Source organism: Ictidomys tridecemlineatus, chromosome 6, assembly GCF_052094955.1.
Source record: "Ictidomys tridecemlineatus isolate mIctTri1 chromosome 6, mIctTri1.hap1, whole genome shotgun sequence".
In the NCBI taxonomy this organism is placed as follows: Eukaryota; Metazoa; Chordata; class Mammalia; order Rodentia; family Sciuridae; genus Ictidomys; species Ictidomys tridecemlineatus.
Genome location: NC_135482.1, coordinates 179,714,935 through 179,737,308, shown reverse-complemented (window position 1 = coordinate 179,737,308; position 22,374 = coordinate 179,714,935). Strand labels below are relative to the sequence as shown.

General features: G+C 35.2%; 1 long non-coding RNA gene across 1 annotated transcript in view; it reads right to left on the bottom strand.

Annotated features, from left to right (window-relative positions):
* The window catches only part of LOC144378434 (uncharacterized), a 192,098-nt gene extending 169,954 nt beyond the window's left edge, over nt 1–22,144 (bottom strand). Inside the window, exon 1 of the long non-coding RNA XR_013440083.1 lies at nt 21,974–22,144. This is a non-coding gene — a long non-coding RNA (uncharacterized LOC144378434). The remainder of the gene's footprint in view (nt 1–21,973) is intronic.
* Between the last annotated feature and the right edge of the window lie 230 nt (nt 22,145–22,374).

The following is a 22,374-nucleotide window of genomic DNA, read 5'->3' as shown; positions in this document are numbered from 1 at the left end:
AAATATTTTCCAATTAAAATATGCTGTAGTAATTATTTTGCACATTTCCACTGGCTACTGTGACACTGTGTTTGAAACTATAATTACAAACAAGTAATAGTAGTCTGACTTACATTTTGCCCTCGGAAGTATATAGCCTCATAAGAAGATAACACTTGTACCTGGATTTTTATGATACAAAAAAGTTAAGTAATTGAGGGCTCTTTACAAGTATAACCGTGCAATGAAGGATTACCAGAAGAGAATTGGTGAAAAGGTCATCTAGCCAAAATGCTTTGTGTTTATTAATAACACACCTCATTTCAGTTTTTCTCCAATGTCTACTTAGTGTGTTGATGTGCTAACCACGTTAAAATCATATTTGCTAGATAAACAAGAACCATCTGATATAGAGAAGTGCTTAAAGGATACTCCAAGGAGAAGTAATGCTTTGAAGTTGTTTATTTAAAGAATGTGTGAATATCACAGTATGTCCAAGGAACTCGTTCATTTATTTTAGATATTATTGTGACCTGAGGAGTGAGAGAAATATAATCAGAAATTCAAGACAAACAGAGGCTTATAGGAAGCCTGGAGAATGCAGCAAGAGGCCATGGGGAGATGTCATTTTCAGTTTAGAAGGAGAACAGTGCCTGCACTTACAATTTGCATTATATCAAACACACAGAAACAAGTATTCTACAATTTTTCAGGAAATGATAATAAACTACAGCAGAGTAAGGGAAACAAGGGTGGTGCTTCTTGGAGGAGGTGTCATTTCAGCAAAGACCTGTAACAAGACCAGGAAAAAGCTTTCCAGGCAGAGAGTCACAAGTATGAAGTCCCCACAGAGAAAATGACCTCGTAGAGAACAAGTAGTTCAGAGGTGGCCTGTTCTCTCAGAATATCTTGCCTCATAAACCTATTCAGCTGCTTTTGCTCTTTAATGAAGTACTACCTGAGGCTTCTACATGTGGCTCCCCTAAAACTCTGTTTATTAAAGAACTGCTGTGTGCCTAGAGTTTGTATTTAAGCTAATATCAAGACACACAAAGACCTCTATGGTGACCATCATTTCAGAAAAGGAAAATCATCCTGATTTTTTTATTTGAAATTTGAATTTAGTTCTGATTTATCCCTAAATTCTGGATCCTATCCTCTTCCTTGTATGAGGTGTCCAATAAAGTTGGTTTATTTTTCACAAATGTCCAGGCCTTACAAAGATTGTTGGACTACAACAGAGGTCAATTTTATAGAAATTGGGAGAATATTGAAACATTTAGTATTACAGGGAAAAATTTCACAGCATCTAAAATGTTTTTTTTTTCTGAATTTATGAGTGCTTTGGAAAAGAACAATAAAGAACTATGTGATTGGGTGTTATATAGGAGTTGTCACATTCTATCCAAAATTCAAGTATCCAAAATTGCATGAAGGGGATCATGTACTTCCTGAAGTATGCAAAGAATAGTCAGAGAATATAAATCATAGTTGGCATGAAGATGAAACACCTTATTCTGAAAGTGAGATTATGATCTAATTCAAAGTGAAGTAGATTCTTTTATTTTTTCTACATTTTTCATGTCTATCTTCAAGGTCTAGGGAATCCACTGATTTGTATTCCCAAATTATTTAGTGATTGACACAGTCTGCATTTGTAGCTTACTCCAACTTGTAATATGCTTATCCCTGCTTTCCTAGTGCTTTAAAAAGATGGAAATCAGCCTAAGATTCTTCATGACTCAGATCATGCTGTCTTCCAAAGCTATCAGTATATATTTGTATTTAATATTTTCCTAATGCAAAATGTAGTTGTTGTTTTTTTTTCAGGCAGAATATATAAACTTAGAAGACCTGGTAAATGGAAAGTATAAACATGGAAAATGATGAAATTTGTCATATAGAACCCACATCGGAGAGGAAGAAATTGCCAGATGATTAGAATGAAAGCCAAGTAAAACAGTATTATTATATGACATATTTTCATACTATTGCTCAAGCAATATATAGATACAACCCACCCACTGAGAACAGTTTCTTTTGTTGCAATTTGTTTCCTGAAAGCTAGATAGGGCTAAGTAGATACTTGAGAGAGGCATGCACTGGTATGACAGTGGCCTAGGGTATTGTACATAGTTGGAGTAACTCTTATACTTAAAATCTTAATTATTCAGATGTTCATATGATTTCCAAAAAGGTCAACATAATTATGACTTTCTAAAATATGTAGAAACTATTTCTTTCTTACTGAACATCTATATACCATTAATGTTTACCATTAATATTTCCATTTTATATGGAGCCCTCAAAAGCTTGCTGTAACACAATTGCGATATATTTACTTAGAAATAGTTCAGTGTTTCAACTCTGAATGACACAATAGCATATGCTTCACACAATATAAAACTAGTTCTTTCCTTAGTCCTTTTGTGGGTTGGAGAACATTGGTATTGTTCAGTGAATTATTTGGATGTTTATTAAATTTTATCAATTAACTATATACATGTAAGTATAGGACCCTCCAAAAGCAGAAACCCAGAAGAATTGTTGGATCTAATTACTTTTTAAAATAAATGTACAAATGTATATTTAAGCAAAATATGTATAATGATTAAATATATTTAATATACAAATGGTTCACTTAAATTAGAAAATATCAGAATTAAAAAATAAGCTTAATCTCCCTTTAAAGATTAAACATGTAAAATAAAAAAAAAATAATTGAAGTTTTCTTCTAGTCAATCAGAAAGCATAAGAATCCAGAGTAAATATTACCAAGAAAATACTTGAAATTTTATAAAATATAGCAATTCCTGAATTTTCATATAACAAACAGAAAAGACCACAAATGTATAGAATTATTTTTCAAAATTATTATAGTTGATATAAACAAAAAGAAACTAAAAGTCTATTTGTAAAGTAGTGATACATAAAAAGATACCATGCAACAGATAATAAAAATCATGTAGATGTATATTTACTGCCTTGAAAAGGTTTGGCATGATATATTTGTGTGAAAAAAAAAATGAAGCAGACTTTGAAATGCATGGTCTATATTTTCCAGACAAAGGAATTCATACAAATGTATAGGCTTAATAATGTATGCAACATAAACAAAACTTCAAAATGTTTGTTTATCGGTTAGGTGATTTTAAACTGTACTCATACTTTCTCCTTTTCCATACAGTTATATCTGCACTTCCAGGTAGTCTTAAGATCATACTGCCTGTGGGCATCAGAGCCATCTTTGGATACATACTCCATGTTGTCATGAAGACAAAGAAATCTAAGGACTCATTCTTCAGAAGAGGTCTCTGTTAACAATGCATGACAATATTCTATTTTTCTTGAAATCAACATATTATATTTCACTTGACACATAAACAAAATAGTTCAAAATTGACATAGTATTTTTTTAACGATTATTATGTTACATTTTCACAGGACATGTCAAAGGGAAATTTACATTACAAACTGATAAATGATTGAGGTAACTGATTTTCCATCATGCTAAACTACTTTTTCAGAGTATACAACAAAAAAGTATCTGATTATTTAGATAACTCCAGAAATTTTATGTTCCTAATTCTATATTTCTGTTCTGATCTTCCCCTAGAGTATAACACAGTACACATAAATATTTTATGTTAATTATTCTTCAAGCCAAATTAACAGAAATTCTGAGACTGTTGTGAAGCTAGTACACCTATACATAAACAAAATTATCTGATGAGTTTAGGCAAAGAGCACCTCAGTTTGTTAGACAAAAGTAGACTAACATCTCCACTGAGGCATAAAATTTTGAAAGATTCACAGTTATTTTACCGAAGCTTAACTGTACATAGACAATTAAGGAAAAAATTGTGCAGATGTGCTGTTTCTGCAGATATATTCTTTCTCATAGCTTTTCAAATCAGTTAGAAAACTGTCTCCTTAATTCTGGCGGTAAATGCTATATGTCACCCGCTAAAAAGATTGCTCACTGAAGGCTTTCATTTTTATTTTATTTTTTCAAAGCTCAGAATCAAAGTTCATTATAAGATGCTGTCAGTTCAATGGCATGAAAACCTGTTACAAACAAAAAAGGGCAATCTATTAGGGAATGGGTTAAGAGTCCATGAAATGAAGGTTGATTGATGCAAAGTCTCTAAGTAGGAACTGACAATATCTTGGCATTGTTTTATCGTATATGTCCTTCACTGCTTCACACTCACCCAGTAGGAATGTGTTTTGCAATCGTTATTTTCTCAAAATTAATAAAAAATATACTGAAAGGACTTGGTTAGGAAAAGAAACAATATCTAAAATGTATTGATTCCTTAATTTGAAATTATTAAAGATTACAGGCAATTAATTACTTTCACCTTTCTTTAATTGGAGGCTCTAGAAAATAAACACAAATATTTCAATGTTAGGGTATGTGCAAGGCCCTGGGTTCAATCCCCAGCACCTCAAAACAAAACAAAACAAAAAAGGTTTCAATATTACTTACAGGAAAGTTTTTTACCCATAGAGGTAGTTGTGGTAGATTGATTGCAAAATATCCCCCACCGTATCCACGCTCTCTTCTCTAAAAGGTAACCTTGCAGCTCCTCATGTGAGGAGTAGAACATCCTCCCTCACTCTTTGAATCTAACTAGATTTATGACTACTTTTGGCCAAGAGAACAGAGTGGTATGGTCAAAACAGTGCATCCAAATGAGAATAAGCAAAGAATATGGGAAAGCTTTATCACGGAAAAAGGGAAGACTTCAGTTATGTTCTGATGGAGACTGCTGGGTTCAGAGAACTGCATAAAGGCTACTTAAAACAGAACATCCTCCACGAAGGGTTAGGAGTACACATTTGACTGTCTCTGGTTGGTTCAAAACTGAAAGTGAGAACAATAATCAAAGAAGTTCTTGATTATTAATAAAGCCCTGGCTATTCTGGGCTGACATTAAGGCATTATTGTTTGTCTTCCTGGGCTGTTTCACTGGAAATAGTAGCTGGACTTCTGGGATGATTACTGCAGATTGTAGGTCATAGTTTTATTTTCATTGTAGTCTGATTCTTGTCTGTGGTATATCCAGTCTCTCCATGAAAACACCATTTGACAGTTTAAGCTTAGACCTTGAGAGTCCTGGAGCATTTCTCTTGTTCTCTTAGAATCTGCCACTGCCAAGGAAAAATGTTGAAGCTAGCCCCCAGTGGTTAAGAAGCCACATGGAAGAAAGCTCCACTTCCCTAGCCAAGGCTACCTAATATCAGCACAAAGACAGGAAAGCCCTCAGACAAAATTAGAGATTTGTATGTCTCACAAAGAGCAAATTACAGAGAAGATCGTGAACTTACTTGAGAATGAAATTAACATTAGTCTTACAAAGATTATAGTAATAAAATTCCTAAGAATATGAAGTCACTGAGCTTTAAGGGATTTGCTCTCACCACTGTAAATGTAGTAAGCTCTCAGATTTCATCATTACAAAATTTACCAATAACCCAATTAAACCTCAGATTTTATGATTAACTTGTGTGTTGAGATAATAATGAGGCTAGAGGATTCAGAGATGAAACTGAGACTGCAGAATTATAATTTTGAATTTAAAAAATATGTTGCATTTATTTACACCCTAATAACATTGTTTGCAAAATACAGAACACATCTTTTAAATTGCATTGTAAATGACAGTCCCTGTGTATTGCACAGAGAGAGTATTGTTGTTGTTGTTTAACTCACACCCTCTTGATTCATCTATAATGAGGAAGATCAATCACTCCATTAGAAATTTAGCTGCTTGAAAGAGAAATGTTATCAGACTAGAGAAAATTAGTTGCTGGGCATTAAGATGTAATCTCCCAGGCCATGGTGGCACATGCCTGTAATCCCACTGGCTTGGGAGGCTGAGATAGGAGGATCTCAAGTTCAAAACCAGCCTCAGAAAAAGCAAAGTGCTAAACAATTCGGTGAGACCCTGAATCTAAATAAATTACAAAATAGGGCTGGGGCCCTGGCTCAGGGATTGAGTGCCCCTGAATTCAATTCCCAGGTACAATATAGAGCACACACACACACACAAACACACACATATATAATGTCATAGCTATGGGTTCATGGACTATACAATTTACTTTGACTTTACTAGCTTCTTTTTTTTTTTTTTTTTTTAAATGCTCAGTAACTTTGCTTAGTTTCCTATACCCGGATCTAAGTAGTCAGGAACCAATGTCAAGAAACTTGGGTCTAGTTTCTTCATTGTATCACTAAAAAAGTTTTATTTTTTTGTTTATTTTAATTGTATATTTGCACATATATCTGTATTCATTGGGTATATCATGTTATGAAGAGGAAGAAAAGGACTCGAGAACTGATTCAGAAATAAGCTGCAGAGCTGTGTAGTTTACAGAAACCACACTTTCTTCCTGGCTACTGAGGAAAAGTGCAGACAGACTTGCAAGGATGCCAAGATATATATACTCAACCATAAAGCATCTTGAAACTCTATTAATTAAGGATGCTTGGGTATTGCATGGTTCCTTCTTCATTTTGTTGATTTTTTTGTTGTTAAAATATCTATTTAGTATATTTAAAAAGTCCTACTACAATGAAAATTAGCATTTAAAAGGGTAGCTTTTAGCTAATCTCAGCCATTGTTTTAGTGAGACTCTGTCAAGATCCTTAAATTCTTACCATGAAGACTGACATAGAGTTATCAGACCCAGACAGATAGTAGAGGAAAAAAAGATATTGCAATATTGTCAGGAGATGGGGAAGCCAAATAAAAGCTTGAGATATTGCTATCAAAAAACATAGTTCAAAGGATTTATCAAGTACTAGATGATAATGTTGACCACACCTTCTTAGACATTTAGCTACTGAGATGTTCTAGAAACAAGAGTTGGTAAGGCAACTTAAAAATCCACAGCTATCCTTTATCTTCTTTCAGGAGGAACCATGCTGCTCCATAACATTACCATAATGGAAAGACAGCTCAATTGAGATTTCTTCTCCCTCATTTCTTAGGTTTGAAAGGGTAAAGTTTCTAAGCTGGAAAGCTTGAATGTAAAAGATTAGGTTTTATTAAGTTCTTCTGTTACACCCAGAACCTGAAATTCCTGAGATAGTTAAAACAATGCCCTACTGGCCATTTAGCCTAGGGCCCTGTGCAGTTTGTCACAGGGCCCAAACCAATCAGTTTGAATGTGTAACCCGCTTAGGAATGACCAATCACCCCCGCCCGACCTGTTCCCGCCAATGAATGTGCTAATCACGTCTCAGAGTTGTTGTTCAATTTTTCCGCGCCTCATGATGATTTGTTCTGATGTATGCAAAGCCCACCGCCCTCTCCAGAAAGTGTACTTAAGCTCTGCTTGACCTCTGCTCTGGGCTCTGGGCTGCTCTCCCTTCTTGAGTGAGCACGGAGCCCCAGTGTGCTGGAATGGATCCCCAATAAATCCCTTTTTGCCAATTGCATGGAGCCAGTCTCTTGTGTGGTCTCTTTCTCCGATGCTCTGCCGGACCCTTACAGGTTCCCATTCTTATTAAGGATGCAACTTCCTAACACCCCAACATTTCCTCATTCCCTTGTTCAATCATTGATGGCAATTATTTCTGCTATGATTCCAGAGAACTTTTGCTGTTTTTGTAGAGAAAGATATGGGAACTGGAATACAGTTAGGCTTGGGCTCATGAGTGAAAACCAATCTAATCCAAATTTTAAAAGATTGTGGCTTAAACCTGCAGCAAAATATTCTAGGTATTAGGAGGCATTTCAAAAGTTATTTATGAGGAAAAAGAGAGAAATACCCATGATTCAAATTTCTACAATGTCATTTGATACATCTGACAATATTTACCAGAGGAGTCTTGGAGAGGGTACCAAATGAATTTTAATGTTATTTCAGTTCAGTAATTCAAGTAAGCTAGACATTGTCTACATAAAGAAATATACTTAATACTTCATTACAAATATCAGCTAGATACGTTTTTCCAATATTATAAATCAGTGTTATTGTTATACCTGTATGTGACTGCACTTTTATATTTCTTGTAGTCTAACAGTGTGTTTTGTGCCCAGAAAAAAGAAAATATCTTACCCAAATCAATGATGTGCAAAAGATGTTTCTTGTTTTCGCTGAACATATGAATTAAGGGAGTCCTCCCTATTCATATATGTAGAGGGAGATTCTTTAATATTTTTTAAAAAGTTTAAGAATTTAGAATAATAAACCCTGCATAGCAATAACATATTTTTTTTCTTTTTTATATCCAAACACTTTTCCTACGTATATGAAATCCTATATTAGATCGCCCTTGGTCCTTGGGACAATTTACATTTAGTGCTTCCAGCCACTTGCCTGGGTACTAGGGAGCATGTGTAGGAACTAGTTTCACCAATCAGATGCCAGAAGCATGCAGGATACTAAATCTGAAGTGAAGCAAACTTGGGGGTTGAGGTAATGTCCACCTCAGATCCAATTTTCTGTGGTGGGAAGGGCTTGCAGCAGGAGTGATGGGTAGGAGGTGTTCTGACCTACACTTCTAAGCCCTGCAAATTCTTCATTTTTTCCTAAACACACAAAGACTACTTGATTGTTACCTCCATATGACTAAGTTACAGGTTAAGCCTTGTTTTTGTGTTTTATTTTTTAATACATAATTTTAGTTGTAGGTAGACACAATACCTTTATTTTATTTTTACATGGTGCTGAGGATCAAACCTAGTGCTTCACACATGCTAGTCCGGTGCTCTACCACTGAGTCACAACCCCAGCCCTATGGCTTTGTTTTTAATTTTTATTTTTTGCTCCACAGTTACAGCTTGAAACTTCATTAAAATCTTCACTTAATGCACCTGTAGATACTTCACAATTGACTCATTTTCCTCCCCTGCCTACATTTTTGGAGTTGCATTTTAGTTAGAAAAGTAACTTCTTCTCTGAAAACCTCACCCCACAGAAACTCCAGTTCTTACTTGTCATTATTAAACATCTCTTAATTTTAATTCTCCAATACTATAGGTTACAGTGGACAGCTGTAAGAAAAGGAACTTTTCAATATAACAAGAAAATGCACACACAAACACACACACACAAAAAAAAAATTAATTAATTAATTAATAGAATGATATGGATACAAATGTACCTGAGTTTGCCTGTATGTTCTGGGTGTGGGAGGCCAAGATATGTTATAACATCGGTATTTATTAGTATGGATTCTCAGTGAGGTTTTGAAAGCATTAAATCCAATTAATATCTGTGGACTAGTGACCCAGAGATCTATCTCAAATCTTAGCTACAGACCTTGGGAAAGTCATTTGATTTCTGGCAACTTTATTTCTTCCATCTGTGATTTCAGTGATTTGAGAGAAAAGTATAAGAGTTATCTGTGAGATCATAATTATATAAAAATTTATTATTGAATATAAAGTGAAAAACCAGCCTCTGCCTCAGAGCAAAGCCTGTCCAAGGAAGGGGGCATGACCCTTGTCCATGGAAAGACCCACAGAGCACTCCTAGACATTACCCACCCTGCTGAGTTGTTTATCTGAAGATAACTGGAGAGATCTGCTGAGCCAGGTGTCCCTGACTCAGTCAGGCTAGGTGGGGACCCATAGCAACCCCCTAGCATGAGACAGGGAAAATACCTGGGATTCCAGATGACTCTCCCAATAGTTTATGGTGGTTGATAACATGTTGGGAAACCATGTAAGTCAGCATGTACTCCCCTCATGGCTTAAACCAATTAGTTCAAATGAATCCCCCTCTTGTACTAACCAATCACCCTTACCCAGCTTGTTCCCACCAGTGAATGTGCTAATCATGTCTTAGAGTTGTTTTATGATTTTCCCTCGCTGTGTGATGATTTGCTAAGAGATGCTATGATGTATGTGAAGTCCCTGCCATCCCCAAAGAGTGTATAAAACTGCTGCAAACCCTGGGCTAGGAGCCTCTCAGTGTTACCAGTTGCTGTGTGCGTGAGGAGGAGCTAGCTAGCTGGCAATAAACACCTCTTTGCTGCTTACATTGATCTTGGTCTCTGGTGGTCTTGTGGGGGTCCCAAATTCGAGCATAACAAAAGCAGTTGAGAAAATTTCAAATATTTGGCTTTTTAATAGAGTTAAAACACAGTGTTCTGTTTCACATTAGATTAAATGAATTATCACATTGAATATGATATAACATGAAATATAATTAATTGAAATCATCTTTTCATACATTCTTTAAAGGCAAAAGAAAAGAAAAATCTTATAATTTTATTTAAGTTTTGGTTTTAGATAATATGATTTAGAAGGCCCCAGTCTATTTAAAGAAATGTCTTCCATACATGTTAAATGATTATTATAATTATTATTATATTTATGAATTAAGATAGTGACAGGACAGTGCTTTCTTTTAAAAAGAGCATGAACAAGAGTGATTTAGCAAACCATTTTCCAAGTTTGATTGACACAGTCAAGGGAATTCTAGATACACTCAAAGTGCTTCTCAAGTGCCTCATTAGCATAAAAAGAACCTGTAAAGTACTATTGAAGTATTCCAATTTACAAAAGATTGCTTAACAACTCCACTGACTGAAAACTCAGGTAAGTGGTGTTACTCTGTTAGATGGTGTGAAAAACAGATATACTTATCTAAGTGAGACTTCATTAAATGACCTGAAATTAACTGCATTCTAATTTACATTAATGTAGAAATGAGCAATTTTCCATAAACATTAAGGAAATTCAGAAAAAATGAGCTTCCATTAAGAGATATTTACTTTATGTATTCAAATATGATTTTATTTTTCTTTTTTCCTAGCCTGCAAGCTTCTCTAAAAGTATAATGTCTTAATTCCTCCACTTAATTTACATTTTGTACCCTGAGAAGTATCACATAATCTTAATAACATGATAATATCATAGTTCTGAGTATTTTGAAGTCATCAATTAATTACCTAAACTTGACTGGTTGACTTCAAAGGTCGTTTCTTCTTAGAACAAATGGCAGTCTATAAATTGTATAATTTGTTCTGTGTTAATAATTATAATGATGAACTCAGAGAGGAATTTTAAACACTTTTACATTTGAGATTCAAGTAAACATACATATATGCACAGAATCATGAACAAAGTTTCATCATAGAACTTGATAGTATTCTTTTAAATTAAAACTATCAAAAATCATAGCAACTTAGAAACACAAAGGAAAAAAATTAAACAAATGAGAACAAATGTTGAAATAGCATGCTATGATATATATATATATATGCAGTTTTGAATTTACTGCAATTTTAGTTCAAATTAATGCCTTTGCAATGAGGTGATTCTATTAGAAAAAGGTTATTTTAACATTTAAATTTCTGGATTAATTCCTGAATACTTATAACTTGTGTAATATGTTCAGGACTATCATAAATGCTGATGTTGCAAACATCAATATTTCATAATCGATTTTGTGTTATCCTTATTCTGTTGATGAAACTCCATTTTAACATATTTAATTTTTTTGGAAATATAGTAAGTTAAAATGCTAAGGAGGATTTTGTATTCTTTCCATGTCACTCTTGGATCACTTGATGTGATATTCATACAATTTTACCAGTTTTTTTTTTTCTTTTTTGAAAGTGTTAAGAATCACTTTTGCTAGTTTCATCTTTTCTCTACATTTCTTCCTCTCATGGAATACAAAGAACAAATCCTCTCATGGAATTAGCATTTGAAACATAGGCTAATCGGAATGAGGAATATGCAATTTTTAATATTAAAGATATTTAAGAAGAAGCAAGCTTAAATTGGAATTCACTTACCCTTTAGCGTATTGGAAGCAATACATTAAGATAAGGTTGAAGTGAACTTGTTGGATTTAGAAATCATGATATACATGCTGATTTAAAAGTTACCTGATTAAAAAGACTTCTCAGAAACTTCTCTAAATATTTCTATACAACAATTATCAAAACTATGTATAGACAATTAAATATGTAAGTATTACTAGATGATGTATCTAAACAGTCAAGATAAACACTTGAGCACTAGATATCTGTTATACATTTTGAAGCATATCACAAAGTAAAAGGGGATAAATGTCAACAATATGACCAGAGCACTGAAGAGCTATGTGGATGTTAACAAACTAACTATAATCTCTATGGTAATTTGCAGACAGTATGTCAAAGGTTCCATAAATTCTGATGTATATAGAACAGCATAAGTGGAAAACATGTCAAGGCCAAAGTTCAAGACTGAATGTTTAAAGAACCATCGGCAGACAGAATTTTTGCCCTAAATTAAAAAGTGAATCAAACAGTGACTTTCACTTTGGCCTCTAGAATGCAAATATTCCATCTCAAACTCAGAAACAGATTACAGCCATATGTGGAATAAGTGATTTATAATCATTATTAACTCAGTAACAAAAATTCACATATGTAAGATGTTAAAATAGAAAATTATGAAGGACTGGATGAGAGGAATTATGTTTAATTGATCTGCATGCTATATTGTACCAAATTATCACAAAATGAAAGTTTGTTGATTTGAATTATTTTGAATTAAAAAATTCATATTTTATGCCCAATTGCACAGAGTTTCTGCAGATGTAAGCTACAAACATTTTAAATTACAAGTTAGTGTCAGCCTATAGGTGAGCTGCCCTCGCATAAGACATTCAGCCCTGGTTTACCAAGTTGGAGAGTGACAAGACTTATAGTAACTTTATATGAGTAGGGAATATTTCACTAAAAGACATTATAGATGAATGAATGCAGATGCATAGCAAAGTGATTGACATACTAATAAATACAAGAGGGTTGGTTGCCCAAGATACTCAGGGTAATACTGGATGTCTAATTTAAATTTTTCAGAAATGCTTTCAATAAATATGATCAAGTTTTCTTAAAAGCTCATATAACTATGGTTTTAGTAGAATATTTTTCATAGTTTTGTGTATAAGAATGTTGAATCTTTTAGGAACATAAATATAAATAAGCAGATCCATCTTTGTTTGAAGGAAAGGTATTAGTTTTATTTGCCAAATAATCATGCTGTTCAATTATTGCACTATAATGATTATTGTGTGATAGTGACCCACATATGTGGGTCATTCATATATCATCAATATTCCATTAATCTTGTTTCTGAAAAATGTCCTCAAAAATAAATCATAAAGAGTCTAATTTCTTCTATTTCACTGCTAACCCATTAAGTCCCAAGTTTTAATTCTGGGGATATGTCAATAAAATTGATGCAGATGCATTAAAATAGGCTGAAAGTCATAATCTATGTATTATATCTTATTACTATTTGGATTGAAGTGTCCTCCAAGAGCTCCTGTATTAATATAAGAATATTCCAAAGTGAAATGATTAGAAATAATAATGATTGCATTAATCAGTGGATTAAATATAAATGAATTATGCAGGAGATTACTGCAGGTGGAGCTGGCTGGAGAAAAGAAGTCACTGGAGGTGGGCTTTAGGACTTATATTTTGGCGTCTTGCTCTCTGTTTTCTTGGCTGCTGTGATCTCAGGAGCTCTCCTCTGCCATATTCTTTTGACATGATGTCTTGCCTCATTTAGGACTAGAGTGATGGAGTCAGCCAGCCATGGTCTGAACCTCTGAAATTGAGAGCCCTAAATAAACCTTTCCTCTGTATGTTGATCTTGTCAGGTATTTTGTTCACAACAACAACAACAACAAAAAAAACCTAACACATATTTATTATTACATTTAAAATTATAATCTTTGTATTATAGTATAATTGTATTACATAATTTATAGTATATACTACATAACTATATATTATATACCATTTTAAAATATAGATGTTCCACATTTGGAAAGATGAGACAAAATAGGTCCTATACTATGCAAAAGGCAGCTCCATAATTCTATCACAGCCTTATAACACATTTTCTGTTTCATTAAGAAAATAGACTAGTCAGGTACAGTGGTGTGCATCTGTAATCCCAGTGACTTGGGAGACTGAGGCAGGAGGATCACAAGTTCAAGACAAACCTATCTCAAAAAAGAAAAAGATCAAAAGGGCTGGGAATGTAGTGATAAGTGCCTCCTGGTTCAATTCTTAGTAGGAAGAAAGGAAAGAAGTAAAGAAGGAAGGAGTAAATTATTGTATTAATTTACTTTTAAAAAATTGATGAACTGTATAATTGTCTATCTTCCAGATTATCATGAGTACAACAGATCTAAAATAATCATTAAATTGGTTAAAAAGTTGTTAAAGCTTTTAGCTAAAATAATCAACTTATTAAAAAAATAAGAGAAATACATGATAAAAGGGCTTGCATTAGGCAAAATTCAGGTCATGTGAAACTCAAGAATAAGGAAAACCAATGGAGTTTATGTAATAATCACAAAATGAAAATGGTTTAAAGAAAAAAGTCCAACACTACACATTAAAAGAAATTGAATGGCTGTGGATGTGGCAGTGTGCTTGTCTAGCAAACACAATGCCCTGGATTTGATCTTCAGAACTGGAAAAAAAAAAAAGTGAAGCACATTTACTAATGGTGAGTTATTGACTTTATTTGTTCTCTTATTGTTTTTAAAACACTACAAAAAATCACTTAAGATAAATAGAAAATCTGAACACTGCATATTTAGTGATATAATAGATTGATACTCATCCACATCCAGCTTATTTTGGTTGATGTTGAAATTAATTATTTTCTGTTTCCCCCAAAAGAAATATGTGGTCTTCAGTAAGATCTTGTCTGAGTTCTGCACTCCCATTATAAATTTAAGATACGCAGTTGTTATGGTTTGCATGTGAGGTGTCCCCCAAAGCTCACCTGTGAGACAATGCAAGAATGTTCAGCAGAGAAATGATTGGGTTGTAAGAGTCTTAACCCAATTGAAGAATTAATCCTCTTATCAGGATTAACTGAGTGGTAATTGAAGTGGTAGGGTATAACTACAAGAGGTGGGAATTGCAGATACTTGGGGGTATATATTTTGTATCTGGCGAATGGAGTCTCCTTCTGCCTCTGATCATATGAGCTGCTTCCCTCCGCCACACTCTTCCACCATGATGTTCTGCCTTACCTTCAGCCCTGAGGAATGGAGCCAGCCTTCTAAGGACTAAGACCTCTGAAACCACCAGCTCCTAAATAAGCCTTTCTTCCTTTACAGTTGTTCTGGCTGGGTCCTTTAGTCATAGCAGCAAAAAAAGCTAACTTAAACAGTAGATTAACAGATGTCTCTAACATAATATCTGTGAATGTCATAAAACAAAAGTTTGACCAAGCCCTATCTGGTTACTTGGGAAAGTTTTTGCTTATGCCCAACATCATCAGACTGGAATGTATTATAAGCACTCAATTGTTACACACAGACATTCATATTTCCTAAGGGGAAATACATTATTTTAAAAGGCGAGGAAAAACAAATATACCCACAGTGCCTAATTTACTATTTCATGTTTGTAACCAGCCAGTATAAATTTCTATGCATATATACATGACTATTTTAAATAAAGGGCTAGATAATGTACCGTAGAAAAAAAGTTTAGCTTGATATATATTTTAATTTTTCTGGCTATAGCATAAGTTATCCACTACTACACAAATCTGAAAAGACATAAAAATTCAATCTCTATTGTTTAAATTTAGAATGGAGACCTAGAGACTCCAGTTTATTTGCTCACAGTCACAGCTGGAACTAGATTCTGGGTCAGAGTAGAAGAAAATAAAATTCCAAAACAATTGTGTATTAACTATTACTTCTCATAATATAATCCACTAAGTAGTTTTACAAATATGCTTATTTCAATAAATAAAATGGCTATTGCTTATTATTAAATCCTTCAGCTTATAATTGAATAAAAATGAATTACATATTCCACTAATGTAAAGACAAGTAGCTGTCATTAACCAGTTCTGTTCCCTAGAACAGGTCAGGTCACCTCTGAGCTTCAATTTCATCAAGCATGTAAAATGTAGAGCTACATGCCTTTCTATCTTGAAATCTGATTCCAAATTACAAAATTTAGGTTAATTATAAAATGTCTTCACATGTTACTTTGGGTGGTAGAACTATAAATTCCTGTAGAGTAGAAAGCTTCCTTATACATGCAGAAGTCACTATTCAGTATGTTGTGATTAAATCATTCAGCCTTCATCTTCCCTACAGAGCAATTTTGTACTATCTTCTTAAATAGCTCTCCCAGTAAGCTGTTCATAATGTTGTCAGAAGTACAATTTCATTGTGCTTAAAATCCTGTTGGGGCCTTCCAAAGTCCTGCAAGTTAAATCTAAACCACTGGGTCCCACCTTGTTCCCAAACTTCTTCTTGCCTGCCCTGAACTTCACTCTGTTCTCATACCAGTTCATATAAACTCAACAATTTTTACAAATAGCTGAAAAATTAAACAGGCAATCAAATTTTGTTGATGTTTTTCCTGTTAAAACATAAAGCATGCACAAGAATTCTAGAAGAGAATTAAGAAGAAAAAAACTTCATTGTACTTCATCAAATTCAGTTAGTCTCCAATTTTAGCCTAATTTATTGTTAAAAAATAACGTAATGCTACTCAACTTCTTGATAAATAATATAAATTCCTGTTGATATGCCCAAGATAACCTACTACGTACTAACTAGCAAGGTGAACACGTGTCCTCTTCATGTAATTGGTTGTCTTGGTTAGGTGGTGACTACTTAAGGGATACAACTACTCTCTTCAAATGTTGGGTTTGGTCTTTCCTGAAAATGTGAATTGTAATTCATTAAAAAGTTCTGAGGCTACTGTATGCCAAATGATGTTCCGGGGATGATACAGAAGAGTGAAAAAATTTAAAATCCAAGTTTGCTGGAAATTTGTTGTCTTTCACATTCTGTAAAATAAATCACTAAATATGTGTTAAATAGCACTAAGAAAATAATGTAGTATAAGGAGGAGAATGCTTTAAATGGGATGTCAGAAAAGACTTCTCTGATACAGTGATGAATAAACAGAGGAAGCCAGCTGTGAGGATATCTGGGGAAAGAACAGAGACCAATACAAGCAAAGGCCAGGAGGTAGGAGTGTGCTGTGATAGACCTGGAGGCCAGCAGGGCCTGAGAAGGGAACCAACAGTGGGAAGTGAAATCAGAGAAGAGGAGATGGGGATTGGGGTGAGGAGGAGGGCAGAACAGGCGAGATCTTGCAGCAGTGATTAGTAATGTACCAGGCACTGTATTAATCCCACTGACCTGATCTTCATAGGAACCCTATGAGGTACATATGATCTGTATTTGAGAGAAAGAAAAAGTTCTGTAGCAGATAAGCAAAACTTCTAAACCCACTGTAAGAGATAATACCGGGATTTAGTGTCAGGGTCTACATGACTTCATATATATGTGCCATATATATAAATACATATAAAATGAATCATATATATAGAGAGATAGATAGATAGATAGATAGATAGATAGATAGATAGATATTCCTTAATGAATAAACTATTAAATTTTGAGCTTCCTGGTGCCTTAAATACTTGTATACAGAGCAAAAATTTGGTTCCTGTTTAATCAGAAATGATAATCTACTGCAAAGATGGGGTAGGCATAAAAATAAAGCAAAATTTTCACCTCACAGAAAGAAAACAAGTTTACAAAATCTTACTACCACCATATTATTTTTCATTGTAGTGAAGTGCTATTTGGGAAAATTTCAAAGAAGAAAAGCAGAAATAATAAAAAGAAAATGAGTTACACTTTTCAACAATCCTCTGAAAATTCAGTGGCTCATTTAAGCCATTTTTGCTGAATATATTATTGCTTTATTTTTAGGGTACTTTGGCACAGATATGGAAAGTCATGATTGTCCTTAAGGTAGTCTAAAAAAATACATCAGTACAAAAACAAGGAATTAAGGGGAATTATGTTTAAGGAAACTGCTGCTTCAAATTGCCTTCCTACCTTTTTAGATAAATGTAAGTTTAAGATTTACTTAAAATTTATGACTACTGCATTAAGTCAAGTTTTAATATTCTTTGGGAACTAAGGCTTTCCACCTTACAGTTAAATAACGTCTCACTGAAGACTTGGATAAAGTGAAAGAACTTTAAGTGAGCCAAAGAAATCAGAGGAAAAATAAAGCAACGCCAAGTAAGAACCCTTAAAGAAGCCATTTTAAAACAACTTGGTATTCAGTGCTCCTAAAATAATCTAAGAATTGCTACCCCCAAAACCTCCCATAGTACCCAAGCACCAGAGGCAAGACAGCAAAGGACATGCAGGATCCAAACTCCTAGAGATTAGAATGTGTTTAATCCCCAGCAACACAGATTTCTGGGCTAATGATCTTATTTCCATGTGCCATGTTAAGGTTTACACCTGAGCTGCAAGTAGGTTGGCATACATATTGTAAAAGATAAATCTGAGCCACTTATGAGTCTGCAATCAATAAGACAATTGAATGGAGTAAAACTAGGAGGGAATATAAAGCTTCAGTGACATGAAAAAAAAAAACTTAGTGGGAATAAACTAGCTTTTCTATATTAACTTGCTACATAAATATGGGAAACAGGAAGTTTTATAGGTTGAATGATACTAAATAAATAATTTAAGAACATGATAGAGCAGGACAGCATGGACCTATGAACCACACTGTTTCCAGAGTCCTCCAAGCATGACACAATTTAGCTTTTTCAGGAACCCTCTTCTCATTCACCTTTAACTACCAAAAATACCATCCTGGGATATTTCCCCTAAAGCATCAAAATCCAAACACACTATCTTGGTTATATTAAAAAAAATACTTTCATAAATGATAAGCTCAGGAAATCACAAGTAAACATGTCCAAACTTATACAAGATTAATTTTTTTCTTTTTCTTTACTTTTTTTTTTTTTTTTTGATGCCGAGTTTACTAGACAAACACCAATTCCCTACCTGCTACTTGGAAACTATTTATTTATCAAACCTAAGACAAATAAGAGTTGAAACAAATATTAGTACAACAGACCATGACCTCTAAAGATTGCTGCTATTCTGTTATTTCTAAAAACATTTCATTATCTACTTTAGATAAGTCAAGCAGTCAGAATTTAAGCTTCAACTTGTCTCCAAATCTCACTTGCATAAGATCTGGACTACTCTTTAAAATGTGTAACTCTCTATTGCCTATGAATGCTCTCTTATTTACATCTAGTAAAGTAGGAAAGTGTTTTCTAGGAACATCTTGACCAAGGAATCAGTCCAGTGACCAGCTATGATAACCTCAAAGGAGAAACTTAAATTTTGTATGTCACTTTCTTCCTCTATTAATCAACACCATGTTTAGGGTTTGAGGAATAAATTAGTGATCCTAGGATTGTAGAATCTGAAATGACACCTCCCTTCATTTAGAGGAAACATAGGTAAGAAATAAAGCATGGAGACAAGCTTGACACATTCAGATATAAAGTATTTGGAGGGTGGCCCAACAAGAGACTCAGAAATTGTTTATCCTGATCTATATTACACTATGCATGCTCTTTTATAGATATATAAATGTACACTAGTAATATTCACTTTTCATGCAGGCTTTATTTTTCTTTCTTTTTCTTTTTTGTTTCTTGAAAACAGATCTTTTCCAAAAACTAAGAATCTATCCAGACTCATTTGAATTCAACCAAAACAGTTCAGCAATAAGAGTTCAGTGTCTGAAACAATAGTAAACACGGATCACTTATAATACTCTTAAGAATCATTTTTGCTTTCTAAGAATGTACATGAAAAAATCAAATTATTATAATAATTCCCTAAAAATCAAGTCACAAAGCAGATACATCAATTACATTTACTCAAAAGTTACAAAGAGATAATCAGCATCAACCACAACCCACACAGTCAGCCTCAATTATGACCCTGCTGTGAACACTACTTATGGTCAATTTTTTCTATAATCACTGCAGATAGTAATAGTATATACAAATCCACAGAAGTAGACCAATAATACCATTATAAAATTGAACCAATGTAAGATAAACATAAGCAAAGACCCACTGAAAAATGGAACATCTAAATGAATATTTAACAATTCAGTTTTATTTCTTTTGGGGGGTTACTGGGGATTGAACTCAAGGGCGCTTAACACTGAGCCACATCCCCAACCCTATTTTGTATTTTTATTTACAGACAGGATCTCACTGAGTTGCTTAGCGCCCCACTTTTGCTGAAGCTGGCTTTGAACTACAGATCTCCTGCCTCAGCCTCCTGAGACACTGGGATTATAGTTGTGTGCCAGGCAACAATTCTATTTTCATTCTCAGGATTTGGACTGAGCTAAAAAATAAAATTCACATAGCCTGTGCTCCATAAAACTTTAAGAAAGTTTTAAGATACTAAAAAACAATAAATTTAAGAAACAGTAAAGCTAATGTATTCCTTTAATGTTTCCTCACTGTTTAGAAGTTCAAAACATTTAATTTTCTCAAAGATTGTCTCAATTAAGTACAGTAGTATATTTAATGAATGTTACAGATTACTGTCATGTTCTAGAAATAGGTCAACCTATTGGTTCTCATGTTAACCTATTGGTTCTCACTGGCAGTTTCACCCCTGTGTGACATGTGGCAAATGTCATAGTCTGAAAACATTTTGCATTGTCACAACTCTGACTAGTGGAGGACAGGGAAGGCAGGAGTGCTATGAGCATCTGGTGAGTAGCAAACAAACCAACTGTAGCAAGCAAAGCAAGTGAGGAAGCACATGGCACCCTCCCTTTCTACTTCACCTGGAGTGCAGAGGACAGTAGCCTTTTGGAACCTCAACTTTTCCAACTGAGAGTCACCTCCTTGACTTCTGCAAATATATTTGCAGTATCTATAAACCTGTTTACAACTGGCCAAAGCCATTAGTATTTCATTTGTCTGAAAAGACATATCATTTTCCTCCCTGTTTTCCAGCAGGTAAAATCTTTGCAACCCCTTCACTCAGAAAGTGAACCTAAAGATTTACTGAGATTGTTTCCAAGGATCATTCGAAACATTTTAAAATTATTTTATGTTGAAATATCTCCTTTCACTCCATAAGGCAAAACAAGCCAAAAATCTACATTTTATCATCATGCATTTATCTGAATCTTTCAAATAGGAACAGAGAAAATTCAAGATGAGATGGGCTGGGTGATGCATACCTATAAATCCCAGCCACTCATGAGGTTGAGGCAGAAGGATGGAAAGTTGGAGGCCAACCTGGGCAACTTAGGGAGACCCTATCTCAAAATAAAGAGTAATGGTTGGATGTGTAGCTATGTCCCTGGATTCAATTCCAAGACCCCTCTCCCTACACCGAGTTCAAAAATGGGTTCTATGTCAAAACGTGTTACCATTTTGAAGATTAAAAGTACCACAAATTTGTCAGAACTTTGGAACTGATCATCTGATTCCACTCCTTTGATCTTTTGAAGAAACCAAGCTGCTAGGCAAATTGTACTTAAAGATAACATAAAGCTGGGGACAGAATCTACCAACCTCTTTTTAAATGTCATGCAATTTTTTTTTTAAAAAAAGAAGAAACTTTTATTCACTTAAATATAGCTTATCCACAGAAAGTGCAACTAATAAATATATTTTATTACACATTCCTTTCACATATGAGACACATATTTCTCTTCTCCTTCAGAAAGTAAGGGAAAGAAAAACACGAACGCCTGAACCCCACAGGTACTCCCCTCGGACCCTGACCCTGGAGTGAGGACAAGCTTGGAGGCCCACACAGGGGCAGAGAGCTATAAATTACAGATACCATCATACTTGTCCCTAGTAAGGATCGGGCACTCCTTGCCTTGCAGGTAACACACACAAAGACAAAGGTCAGAAGTTTGCGGAACTTAGCAAAACACAGCTGGTGAGCAGAAACCGCTGCCGGGGTTTGCCGACTACAGCGGAGAGTAACTGGGTCTTTCTCCCACGCTGCGGAAGAGCTGCTGAGGCCACTGCTGAACTCAACCCAAACTGGCTGCTAGCGGCAGTGGTGACCACTCCTGCGCGTTCAGTGCCACCACCCACAGCCCACCTGCAGGAGCTCAAACGGGCCACACACCCACCTGCCACGCCCCTGTCGGATGTTCTGGTCACCTACTGTGGGACATCTGCAAGGAGCCTTGGAAACCAGAGAAGTTCACTGCTGTAGTCTTCGCAGACTGCAGGACGCCAACTCAGCGCCTCACTGCAGCAGCCGCCGCCAATTCTGGGCCGGGAAGGGGCTCCCGCCAGGCCCCGCCCCGGCTCCCGCCAGGCCCCGCCCCGGCTCGCACAGGCCCCGCCCCGGATCGCACAGACCCCGCCCCGGCTCGCACAGACCCCGCCCCGGCTCGCACAGACCCCGCCCCGGCTCGCACAGACCCCGCCCCGGCTCGCACAGGCCCCTCAGCTAGCGCTACAGGTCGGGTGCCTTCCACTGAAGGGTGCCGGCTCAGCCAGGTGGGGTAGGAGCCAGTGCGGCCCC